Source organism: Bufo bufo, chromosome 1, assembly GCF_905171765.1.
Source record: "Bufo bufo chromosome 1, aBufBuf1.1, whole genome shotgun sequence".
Lineage (NCBI taxonomy): Eukaryota > Metazoa > Chordata > Amphibia > Anura > Bufonidae > Bufo > Bufo bufo.
In genome coordinates, this window is record NC_053389.1 from 471,681,472 (window position 1) to 471,695,205 (window position 13,734).

General features: G+C 48.5%; 1 protein-coding gene across 3 annotated transcripts in view; it reads right to left on the reverse strand.

Annotated features, from left to right (window-relative positions):
* Nucleotides 1-6,144, reverse strand: part of USP44 (ubiquitin specific peptidase 44) — a 38,663-nt gene extending 32,519 nt beyond the window's left edge. For 2 of the 3 annotated variants that reach the window (XM_040409016.1, XM_040408998.1), the window contains exon 1: nucleotides 5,960-6,144. The gene's annotated coding sequence lies outside the window, so the exon portion shown is untranslated. The other variant, XM_040409007.1, reaches the window with a different exon arrangement.
* Nucleotides 6,145-13,734: the final 7,590 nt, after the last annotated feature.

Here is a 13,734-nt window from a genome sequence, read left to right on the forward strand (position 1 = left end):
ATATAAGGACTTTGTTGTCTTCTGTCTGAGTGACGTGCTTCACATCTTGGATAAAACAGAATAGTTTGCACGTGCTTAATATACTTCCCATTGCTGGGTATGATGCAAAGGGTAGGTTCACATAGCATTTTTTGGAGGAGGTTTTGAGGAAGTCTTTCCTGCAGGTTTTTCAGCCAAAGTCAGAAGTGGATCCAGCAGGAAGGAGAAGTATAAGGCCTCTTTCAAACGGGCGTCCCGGATTAGCTCCAGATGCGTCGCGTGGGCATTGCGGGAAACCCGAGCGAGTGCGCACGCAATTTCAGTCAGTTTTGCGTGGTTCAGAAGGATCTTCTATCTTCATTCAGCAGGACCTGCGCTGACGTCATCAAAAGGTCCTTTTGCAGGTCCTGAAAGATGAAGAAAGACGATGATGCCGGCTGCGCGAACAAGAGGATGAGGCGAGTTCATTTTTTAACCCCTCAAGCAACATTTTAGTAAGCATTCTGTATTAAGAATGCTATTATTTTCCCTTATAAACCATGTTATGATGGAAAATATTAAAATCTGCAGAACACCTAACCCAAACCCGAACTTCAGTGAAGAAGTCCGGGTTTGGGTCTGGGTACCACATTCAGTTTTTTCTCACGCACGTGCAAAATGCATTGCACTCGCGCGGAATAAACTGAACCACACAACACAATCGCATTAAAAACTGATTGAAATTTCTCTCAATGCACACGTAACGCATCCGGAGAAAATCCGGAACGCCGGTGTGAAAGACGCCTAAATCCTTTTTTTATATTTTCCATTCTTTTCAGATCTTCTTCTGTCTTTGGCTGAAAAACCTGTACGCAAATCTGCCTCAAAACCTCCTCCAAAAACCTGTGTGGCCATACTTAAAAAGCCACCATGTGAACGTCCCGTTCACATGGCGGCTTTTTAAGCGGAACCTTTGCACAGACAGCTGCATCGATGGCTGGATCATTTCTGCCTCCCACCGCTCCGCAATCCTTAACACTGCCTCCCATTGAGATGTATGGGAGGCAGAAAGGACCCAGCCATCAGCGGGTTTTTGACAAAATTTTGGTGCGGCTCTCCGTGCCAAAATTCTGTTTCAAAAGCCGCCGTGTGAACATCCCCTTCGGCTCCTGGGAAAATATACAGAAGCATTTATTTTGAAAACATTAGTAAAGTCAAAAACTGCCCATACAACATGATAAAAGTCGCCTAAAACCGGCAAGTAAAAATTTTACATACATTTTGGATATGGCTGAGCATGGATATGGCTGAGCATGCTCAGCCATATCCAAAAGTCCATTAGCAGTTAAAGGAGGGAGATGGACATGCTTGACCTCCTCTCCATTTGTGGTGGCACAAGACAGGGTTCTGTTATTGAGACAGGTACAGAGTCAAGAGGTGGGACCCACACCTATCAGACATTTAAGTCCATTTATGTTTGTGGATTTAGGCCTGGTATGTTGCTGGTGGGATCCACTGGACAACTAACTGGTCACATTCTGGGCGATCAAACTCTTAGTTGTTCGGTCGGCTTTAAAGTGTACCCTGCAGGGTGAGGTTATCTGTCTATAACTGATTACTAGGGTTCAGTAAACTTGTGTTTCAAGTTTGGCGTACAAAGGTCGGGATATCTAAGAGTTCCGTTATGTAGAACTTATGGTCAGTGGTAGCGGAATCCATAACGGAATTCTTAGATAACCCAAACCTTGTAATTAGCCGAACTTAAAACACAAGTTCACTCAACACTACTGATGACCTAATGAGGAAACTTGGCTTGTACCTCATGAGGGTTTATTTGCCTTCCTTGGGATCAACTTTGGAACTGTCTGACATGGATGGATGGATGTCTTTTTTCAGTCTTACAAACTATGGGGCACATTTATTAAAGGGAACCGGTCACCTCCAAAAACCATCTGAAGCCGCCAGCAGCGTGTTTCGGACGATAATTTTCTTCCAGCCTCTACATAACTTAGGAGGATCCACCTCCACTTCTAAATGTAAGACCGTTTCCTAGCTGTCTTACATTCACACCATTTTCTACACCTGTTTTAGGATTGTCCCCTTCCCCGCCCACTCTTTAGACCTGGCTTGAGCAGGGAAAAGTTGCCGATAGGTGTGTGTGTGTGGGAAGGGACGGTGACAGATTTAGCCTCTTCTCACCAATACTGCAACATACTTATATGTACAGGAAGACAAGAAACATGTGAACAGAACCAAAGATCCCTTACTCAGGCATGAGTGCAACAAATACTTAGTAGAAGTAAGACCTCGTGCACATAAACCATGGTTTTTTTCCATGTGCTATGTTCATTTTTTGCGAGTGAGATGCGGACCCATTCACTTCAAAGGGGTCTTAAAAAATGCAGACAGCACACCGTGTGCTGGCCACATCTGTATGTCCGTTCTGTGGCGTCTGCAAAAATACTGAACATGTCCTATTCTTGTTCACATTACGGACAAGGATAGGACTGTTCTATTGAGGGCTGGATGATCGCTTCCGCAAAATGAAGAATGCACACGGCCTGTATCTGTGTTTTGCGGATGCGCAATTTGCTGACCGCAAAACGGACTCGGTGGCGTGCATGAGGCCTAAGGACTGTTTAACACATGATCTGCCAGGGAAAATGGGCCGTGTGTGAGCCGGATCTCCTGGACCGACCACTGCTCCCCTCAACTGACTGTATCATAGTGTTTTATGATGCAGCCAGTTCATATCTGATCTCTTATACAGTACTCACATGATGATGGTGATGTGGGTTTAGTACAAGAGATCCGCGATCAGATATGAACTGACTGCATCATAAAAGACTATGATACAGTCATTCGGGTCAGCCCGGGAGATGTGGCTGACACAAGGTCCATTTTTCCCAGGTTCATCACGTTCTAAGGCCGCTTTCAGACAAGCGAGTGTCACGCTCCGGACTTGCAGCCTGAACGTCCAGCACTACCGGGGTCACATAGAATTATATTGATTTATGATGCTATGAAACCCTTAGAGGTCTGGAATGCATTAGATAACACTGACTTAATGCTGTCCATTGTATGGCGCCATCCAGGTGGCTGTTCTGTAAATGACAGAACATGTCCTATTCTGGTCCACACTGCGGATGAGAATAGATTTTTCTATTGCTGGAAGTGAGAAAAATGCAGAACGCACGCGGAAGGTGTCTGCTTTTTGTGCATCCGTTATTTGTGGACTGAAATAAAGACACGGCCGTGTGCATGAAGCCTAAGGGCATGTTCACATGGCGGATATTCCCAGCAGATTTCGGTGTGTATCCCAAGCTATATTCCATGGGAAGTCCGTATATTCCACCGCTGATTCATTCCCAAATGACATGTACATTCTTGCAGTTTCTGCTCAGAAACCATGGCAGGCCACTGAAGGGGGGTAAATCCATGGCTGGATCCACAGCATAACCACCTGAAAATATGCCGGTCAGCCTCGGATTTCTTCCGCAAATTCAGCAGTGGAAAACTGTGAACATGCACACGACCATTCCGCTCATGCACACGACCATTCCGTTTTTTTGCGGTACGCAAAATATGGAAGCCTCCCATGTGCCTTCCGCAATTTTTGGAACGGAACAGGCGGCTCATTGTAGAGATGGACAAAGCGGACAAGAATAGGACATCTCATAATTTTTGCGGGGTCACAGAACGGAGCAACGGATGCGGACAGCACACAGAGTGCTGTCCGCATCTTTTGCGGACCCACTGAAATGAATGGTTCCGTATACGGGCCGTATACGGAAAGCAAAAACCGTTTGTGTGCATGAGCCCTTATACAATGGTGATAATACTACTGGTCATGGAAGCTAAGACGGCGGAGGTTACCTGCTGGACCCAGGGACATACAAATCTCTCACTCTCTTTACACAGAAGATTGATGAACTGTACTGTGGAGGTGTATTTCTATTCCTCACAAGATCTCTTCTTACCGTCACTGAATGAAAACTCATTTACTTATAGAGACGTGTACAAAAAGAATAGTTCTCAGCCGCTCACACGTGTTTGGTCACAATTGCGGAACGGATGCGGATTTATTTTGCGGACGTGTGAATGGACCCTTATACCTTTATGTCTGTGGAGGCTCCAGTCCTGGTTTTGGCTCACAATCAGACGTGTGGAAGCAGAAAACATACAGTACGTCAGTTGTGTTGGGCTAGTTTTGGTTTTTCTGTAAGGAGCTGGACACAACTGATAGATAAGGATGTGCACAGGTCCAGCATCCATAGACTGATGGCACCAGACAGAAAAGTACAGCATGCAGCATTCTTCTGTCTGGCGCTATTTTACATCCAGCCTCACAACTGACACACTGGATGTACATGAGCGATCCCACAGAAAACTAGAGCGTCACTTCTGGCTTCAGTTTCCTTCTGGTCAGCTGAACCCGCGGTTCTCGGTAGGTTCGGCCAGCAGTACACAAATGTTGATGGTGACGGTTTCTCCAGGATTTTCATGGCTTATCCTCAGGTCATCAATATGAGATTGGCGGAGGTCTGACTTCCTGTGTCCAATCAGTTGTCTGAGGAGGCCGCAGCACTCACAAGACCACCGGTGAGCAGGGTGGCCTCCTCACAGCTTACCAAGCATAGTGCTATCCACTGTATTGTGGCTGAGAGAGAAAGAATATATATGTGTTGTCTGGTGGGTGCTCTCTCTCATTACAGAGAGCGCCTAGTAGGCACAGTATATGTTTGGAGTATTATATGCCGGGCAATGCCCCTATGGGTTTCTAGGAAAGATATTCAAATTAGGTTTTCTAAGTCTATCTGATGGCAGCAGATGTAAGATGTGCTAATTTTCATATATTTTTTTCCCCCAGAAACCCATAGGAATGTTGCCTACCCTACAATAGTCATCATGTATATCAACTGGTCTCCATAATAGAAATATTACCCGCTCAGGGGTCCCCCCCAAAGCCTCTCAACTAGAAAAGCCGATTCTAGAAATCTGCTCTGAGGCTCATGCAAATCCACAAAATATGGATACCGGAGTGCACGCTGCCATTTTTTTTACACTCCTGCAGAAATGTCCTATCCTAGTCCGCAAAACGTACAAATATAGGACATGTTCTATTTTTTTTGCGGGGCCACAGAATGGACTTACAGCTGTACTGTCTGTATCTTTTGAGATGAACGGGTATGCATCTGATCCACAAATAACCCAGATGTGAAGCTGGCTTGGCTCTTTTCCTAGTTTTGGCACATACCAGGGGCTGCAGGGGATGTGGGGCCCTCGTTGTCATGATCTATGGGGGGCCCAATGATAGGACCCACACATCTCTGATAAAGGGGACAATGGAATACCCCTTCAAGGCTTTGCCATAGTGATAGATCGGATGTATACAACAATGTTCCTAAGCACAGATCCTAAATAAAATGTAAAGACAAAGGTATTTAGAAAGCCGTATAACTTTTTTGGTCATAACCTTAATATACATAGAACTGAACAGTCCGGTTAACCCTTACATGGGCTGCCTGGTTTTACTGATGAGCTACAAGTTATAGATGATGGATCTTACAGTGACCCTCATATTAACTCCTTAAATAAATCAGCTTCTGAGGGGCACATCAGGGTGACCCAAGCATTGTTATCCCCCCCCCCCCCAAGCAGTCCCATGTAAAGCCTGAAACACAAGGGTTTAATGTGCCCTACGATGACGTCAGACCCCAATTAAGGACAGGGTGCCCACTGAGATCGGGCACGGGGGGGGGGGGGGGGGGCACATCAATCTCTGCTAAGTGGCAGGGCACCGGACTATCACCCGGGGTGACAATGGCTGCACCATCCCTATCACCAGCAACTTTATTCTCACCGGGCTCAATACATGCTCCCCTGCCCCGTGCGAGGGGGACCCCGCCGGGTGACATGTGCCTGCCTCGGCCGCACTAGCCGGGAGGACATCTGTCCCATTGTCCGGTGGAGCCGCTGCCTGAAGACGAGAATCACTCACCGCGCGGACGAGTTACCGCTCCCCGGGGAGGGAGAAGCGGGGCAGAGACAACAATAACAACAAAGTGGGGTTTTCACTCAGCCCGCCGCTCTGCTCTTTCTCGACGGTGACGAGGAGGATGACGTCTGGGGACGGCCGAGGAGAGGGGAAGGAGGAAGAGGGAATCCAGCACAGAGCAGCGCTGCCGCCGGGCCTGGGCGGGGCTTGTGGCCGAGCAACAACACTTGGGCCTTCTGATTGGCGCAGCGGGCAAAAGGGGGTGTGGTAAATGTAAAGACTCAGCGCCATGTTAGCTGAGGGCAAGGGATACCGTGTAGTGCTGGTGAGCCTACGAGAAGACGGGTACCTCTTGTACAAAGCGGAGCAGACCGGCGATTACATCCACTGCCTATATATGACTGTCACTGTGTGTCGTTTTCTTCATGTGTTGCGATCTGTATGCAGAGGTATGGGCATGTATTAGTGGTATAAGCTACTCTGAGGTTGTTGCTGTCTATCCCTGATCTTTTCCTATGTGTGCCCTGGGGGTTTCCAGTGAGGTTGGCACGTAGCTGGGGACTCTCCGTGATTTAGGCTAGGGCTACATGGCCACGCCACTATGCAAGATTGCAACATAATGGCAGTGAAGTTGCCCCAACCGCCAAACAAGTCATCAGAAATAAAACCCGCTAAATTTGTGATGACTTGGATGTTACAACGCAGCCACATTGACTTTCATTATATTGCAAGGTAGCATAGCGGTACTACAGTCTTTGGCCATGTGACATGTCAAGAGAATGGGCCTGGGCTGCAATACCAAGAACATCCACTATACAAAGAAGGGCGCTGTGCTTGGAATGCTAGGAGGAGGCTGCAGTACTCTTCCCAGTGCCACAGCCTCTTCAGACAGCCCAGCTCACAATACATCAGGGGTGGTACAGATGCAGTTCTTCCTTGGTATGGGCTATATGTTGACTGTATGAGTATCCCAGAGGCTAGGATTACGTCTGTACTGGAGGCTCTGTCATGAGACTCTCTTAGGCCTCTTTCACACAAATGAGTTGTCCGCGTGAGTGCAATGCGTGACGTGAACGCATAGCGCCCGCACAGAATCCTGACCCATTCATTTCAATGGGTCTGTGTACATGAGCGGTGGTTTTCATGCATCAGTTCTGCGTTTTTCATACAGCCCTGGCCCCACAGAAGTGATAGAGGGGCTTCAGTAAAAAAAAAACCGGATGTAAGGCTACTTTCACACTGGCGTTCGGGGCTCCGCTTGTGAGTTCCGTTTGAAGGCTCTCACAAGCGGCCCCGAACGGATCCGTCCAGCCCTAATGCATTCTGAGTGGATGCGGATCCGCTCAGAATGCATCAGTTTGGCACCCTTTTGTCCTCCGCTCCGCTCAGCAGGCGGACCCTTGAACGCAGCTTAGGCTACTTTCACACCTGCGTTTAGGTTGGATCCGTCTGGTATGTGCCCAGACGGATCCGCACCTATAATGCAAACGCTTAGATCCGTTCAGAATGGATCCGTTTGCATTACCATGAACAAAAAAAATATATATATTTTTTTTTCTTTTTTTTCGTTCATGATAATGCAAACGGATCCGTTTTGACTTTACATTGAAAGTCAATGGGAGACGGATCCGTTTGAAAATTGAGCCATACTGTGTCAACTTCAAACGGATCCGTCCCCATTGACTTACATTGTAAGTCTGGACGGATCCGTTTGCCTCCGCACGGCCAGGCGGACACCCAAACGCTGCAAGCTGCGTTCAGGTGTCCGCCTGCTGAGCGGAGGACAAACGGAGCCTGACTGATGCATTCTGAGCGGATCCGCATCCATTCAGAATGCATTAGGGCTGGACGGATCCGTTCGGGGCCGCTTGTGAGACCCTTCAAACGGAACTCACAAGCGGAGCCCCGAACGCTAGTGTGAAAGTAGCCTTACAATGTAAGTCAATGGGGACGGATCCGTTTGAAGTTGACACAATATGGCTCAATCTTCAAACGGATCCGTCCCCCATTGACTTTCAATGTAAAGTCAAAACGGATCCGTTTGCATTAACATGAACAAAAACAAAAAAAAAATTTTTTTTTTTTTTTTCATGGTAATGCAAACGGATCCGTTCTGAACGGATCTAAGCGTTTGCATTATAGGAGCGGGTCCGTCTGTGCAGATACCAGACGGATCCGCACCTAAGTCTACTTTCACACCTGCGTTTGGTGCGGATCCGTCTGGTAACTGCACAGACAGATCCGCACCTATAATGCAAACGCTTGTATCCGTTCAGAACGGATCCGTTTGCATTACCATGAACAAAAAAAAAAAAAAAAAAAAATTATTTTTTTTTTTTTTTTTTCATGATAATGCAAACGGATCCGTTTTGACTTTACATTGAAAGTCAATGGGAGACGGATCCGTTTGAAAATTGAGCCATATTGTGTCAACTTCAAACGGATCCGTCCCCATTGACTTAGGCTACTTTCACACTAGCGTTCGGGTGTCCGCTCGTGCGCACCGTTTGAAGGGGCTCACGAGCGGCCCCGAACGCATCCGTCTGGCCCCAATGCATTCTCAATGGATGCGGATCCACTGAGAATGCATCCGCCTGCCAGCGCTCAGCCTCCGCTCCGCTCAGTGAGCGGACACCTGAACGCTGCTTGCAGCGTTCGGGTGTCCGCCTGGCCGTGCGGAGGCGAGCGGATCCGTCCACACTTACAATGGAAGTCAATGGGGATGGATCCGCTTGAAGATGACACAATATGGCTCAATCTTCAAGCGGATCCGTTCCCCATTGACTTTCAATGTAAAGTCTGAACGGATCCGCTCAGACAACTTTCACACTTAGAAAATTTTCTAAGTTTTAATGCAGACGCATCCGTTCTGAACGGATGCGAACGTCTGCATTATCGGAGCGGATCCGTCTGATGAAACATCAGACGGATCCGCTCCGAACGCTAGTGTGAAAGTAGCCTTACATTGTAAGTCTGGACGGATCCGTTTGCCTCCGCACGGCCAGGCGGACACCCGAACGCTGCAAGCTGCGTTCAGGGGTCCGCCTGCTGAGCAGAGCGGAGGACAAACGGTGCCAAACTGATGCATTCTGAGCGGATCCGCATCCACTCAGAATGCATTAGGGCTGGACGGATCCGTTCGGGGCCGCTTGTGAGAGCCTTCAAACGGAACTCACAAGCGGAGCCCCGAACGCAGGTGTGAAAGTAGCCTAACGCAGGTGTGAAAGTAGCCTAACCTGGATGTAGTCCAGGTGCAATGCGTTTTTAACTAATGGTTGCTAGGAGATGGGGTTTTTTTTCACACGCGTGGAAAATGCATTGTCCCCGGAACAACTCAATTGGAACAACAAAACTGACTGAACTTGCTTGCAAAATGGTGCGAGTTTCACTGAACGCATCCTGAGCCAATCCGTATTGTTCCTGTGAAAAGGGCCTTACAGATGCCATAAAGACAAAGTAGCGCAGCTCAGTCAGGCACTGTTGGGGACCATCGTAACCGATCCAGCACTGCCATTATTCTATTGTTCTTCTGTGACAGAGCAGAACAACAGAAATAACAAAGTAGATGTGAATAAAGGCTAAGACAGTGATGGCTAACCTCCGGCACTCCAGCTGTGGTGGAACTACGACTCCCAGCATGCTCCATTCATTTCTATGGAGTTCTGAGAACAGCCAAGCAAGTGTACATCTTGGGCAGGGCCGGCGCTACCATAGAGGCAAGGGGGGCAATTGCCCCCGGCCCCCCGACTCCTTAGGGGCCCCCAGCGCCGGCCCGGCCGCAACTACTATTATATCTATAATTCTATTGTGTGCCTGTGTGGTGCCGTGCCGCAGTAATGTAATTAAAACTGGGCTGGAGGCTGGAGTGGAGGGGCCCCCCGCCGGACGCCGGCGGCTGCTGCTGTGGCTGCGCTGCGCTGCTTGTCTCTTTAAGGCTGCGTTCACACGGGCGAGATTTCCGCGCGGGTGCAATGCGGTAAGTGAACGCATTGCACCCGCACTGAATCTGGACCCATTCATTTCAATGGGGCTGTTCAGATGAGCGATGATTTTCACGCATCACTTGTGCGTTGCGTGAAAATCGCAGCATGCTCTATATTCTGCGTTTTTCACGCAACGCAGGCCCCATAGAAGTGAATGGGGTTGCGTGAAAATCGCATGCATCCGCAAGCAAGTGCGGATGCGGTGCGATTTTCACGCACGGTTGCTAGGTGACTGTCTATACACTGTATTATTTTCCCTTATAACATGGTTATAAGGGAAAATAATAGCATTCTGAATACAGAATGCTTAGTAGGTGATCAATTGAGGGTTAAAAAATAAAAAAAATTAACTCACCTTGTCCTCTTGTTCGCGTAGTTCTCCCGGTCTTTAGTTCTTTAAAAAGATGAACTATGGGCTAAAGGACCTTTGGTGACGTCAGATCACATGCTCCAATCACATGGTACATCACCGCGGTGATGTACCATGTGATTGGAGCATGTGATCTGACGTGAGGAAGGGGGGCCCCCAGTGGAGGAGAGTCCCCCCCCCATCTATCTTCCTAACTTTCTCCCGTCTGCTAGCCCCGCCTCCTAGCTCCACCTCCCGCCTCCTAGCTCCGCCTCCCGCCTGATTCCTCTGGATTGCCACAAGCCCACCAGTAATGAAGTGACTACTTGTAGGTGAGGACAGTGCAGAGGTGTATGTGTGGAGGGAGGGGGGGTCACTCAGCTTTCCCAGGCTATTCCTCTGCACATATGCCATTCAGAACAGGAGGAAAGCTGGGTGCTATTATGTAATGTGACTCAGCTTTCCTGATGTCCTGTATGGCACAAGTGCAGAGGTAGGAGAAGATATGAGGGGAGGTGGGAGTTGTGTTAGGCTACTTTCACACTAGCGTTCAGGGCTCCGTTTGAAGGGTCTCACAAGCGGCCCCGAACGCATCCATACGGCCCCAATGCATTCTGAGTGGACGCGGATCCGCTGAGAATGCATCCGTCTGCCAGCGTTCGGGTGTCCGCCTGGCCGTGCGGAGACAAGCGGATCCGTCCTGACTTACAATGTAAGTCAATGGGGACGGATCCGTTAGAAGTTGACACAGTATGGCTCAATTTCAAACAGATCCGTCCCCCATTGACTTTCAATGTAAAGTCTGGACGGATCCGTCTGACTAACTTTCACACTTAGATTTTTTTCTGAAATACAATGCAGACGGATCCGTTCTGAACGGATCCCATCGTTTGCATTATAGGAGCGGATCCGTCTGGGCAGACATCAGACGGACCCGCTCTGAACGCAAGTGTGAAAGTAGCCCTTATACTCAGCTTTCTCAGACTATTCTCATGTCTCTCCACATGTGCCATGCAGGAGAGCAGAAAAGCTGGGTGCTATTACATCATGTAATGTCACTCAGATTTCCTGCTATCCTGCAAGGCATAAATGCAGATAATAAGAACATGGAAAGGCAGAGGGGAGGGGGTCACCCAGCTTTCCCAGAGACTCCTGTCTCTGCACATGTGTCATGCAGGATAGCAAGTAGAGATGAGCGAACTTCTGTTTTAAGTTCGGCGTCTAAAGTTCGGCTTCCGGTTAGCGGAGGATCCCGATATGGATTCCGAATTCCGTTGTGGTCCGTGGTAGCGGAATCAATAATGGCCATTATTGATTCCGCTACCACGGACCACAACGGAATTCGGAATCCATATCGGGATCCTCCGCTAACCGGAAGCCGAACTTAAAACAGAAGTTCGCTCATCTCTAATAGCAAGTAATGTCAGTGTCTCCCAGCTGTCCTGCATGACACAGGGGATGGGGGAGGGGGGGCACTCACTTCCTCACACTTTTCTCATGTCTCTGCGCATGTGCAATGCTGGACAGTAGGAAAGTTGGGTGGTATTACATCATGTAATGCCCCAGATTCTTGTCAATATATGCTGAACACCGCCGGGAGCCAGGGTTGACGGGGCATACTGGCACTGGGACGGGTGAGATGGTGCCTGGGATGGATGGATCCGACCCAGTTTAATCAACCAACCTACCAGTAACTGGTTGATTAAAATGGATCGGGATCCATCCCAGTCTGGTAGGTTGGTTGATTAAACTGGGTCGGATCCATCCCAGGCACCATCTCACCCGTGCCAGTGTACTAGCCCGCCCTGGTTCTGTTTGGAGTCAGTTGGACTGGAGAAATGTGCATTTAGGGGGATTTTTACTTGTACATCTTGCTTTGCCACTTGCATTTATTTACAATAAGGGACGTTAAAGTCAGCAAGTGTCATGTGGGGGGGAGGGGGGGCCCTTATTGTTTTCCGCCCCAGGGCCCCATTTCACCTAGAACCGGCCCTGATCTTGGGAGTGTAGTTTTACCACAGCTGGAGTGCCGGAGGTTAGCCACCACAGGCCTAAGACCTGCCGCAAGTTGTGGTGGTCTCCAAACCTGCTTTCACTGCTACCTTCAGTCTCTGTGGCTAGCAATATCACCAGGAATACTGGAAGGTTCTCTTTCATCCAGGTCATGGTATATCAGTAGTAATAAGTCAGAGGCACTGGACTTGTCTCTTGAAGGTGTTTCTCTAGTCATCCCAAAGAAACTGAGAAAGCCAGTTGGCTATCTAGCGAAACGTCTTCAATTCAAGAGAAAATACAAGTCCAGTTTCTGTTATTTGTACCAAAGTACCACCATGACTGCGAAGGAAACCAGCCGACCAGTCTGACACCTGTAACACTAGCGGCCAGCACCTCCCAGTCTCCTCCAAGGCTGCGGCCTGTTCTTCTCACAGGGCTAGGTAATACTGACATGGGCACATGCCCAACAGCCTTCTAGCATTGACGATTATAAGGAGCTTGGGGTCCCTATGTGCTCTCATGCTGCAGAGGTCCACTGCTGTGTAATTCCCACCAATTATAGCATCTGGGGTTGTTGTTTTTTACCCCAGTGCCACATTCGGAAAGGAGTTATGTCAAAACCACCACACTTTACATAAGCGAATGGCCACTATACATGGCAGAATATGCCATATAGATCACCCATAACATTTACACCAAAACAACCCATACCTTAAACACATATATTTTCTTTTCTTTAAATAATACACATAGACAGAGAGTGGAGGTAAAGGCCATGACCTGTTTATTAACTTAATAAATAACATTATAACTTAAAACATACTCATAACCAAGTCCAGTCATAGACTCGGACTTACCTTCAGCAGTACAATATCAAATGTACACATAAACAAGTCCATCCCCATATCGGGGACGACTATCCTCACCACCCACAGCGCCATGGCCCGATCACAACGCTATCATAATCGACAAAAAAAAAATGGGAGGGCGGGCGGGGCACGAACGGTCCTCTTGACAGCCGCAGGTCAATTCAAAAGGCACCGCATCCTGTGTCTCCCACCTTCTTATTCAATCCAGAGGACTCCCATGACCAATCAGAGCCCTATCTCCAGGGCCCAGAAAAACTGCCCTAGCCCTAGAGCATTTACAGGCCCACTTGCCAACCAATCAACTTACGGTTGCTGGGCAGAGCACATCAGCCCAGAAACCTTAACCAAAACAGCGGGAAACTTTCCCGCCTAAATCCATCTTTCTCTGCCCTCCTAGCCTACCAACACAAACCTCCTCAACCAAGGTCAAATAAAGTTCAAGTATGGCTTTAATGCCAGTTCTGCCATGGGTCCCCCTCCTAATGGTCCGGGGGCTATTCATTATACAGCACATATATAACATACACAGTGTTAGCGCCATCAAGGGAATATTCGCAGATCCCCGGCCGATCCTGTTCTGAC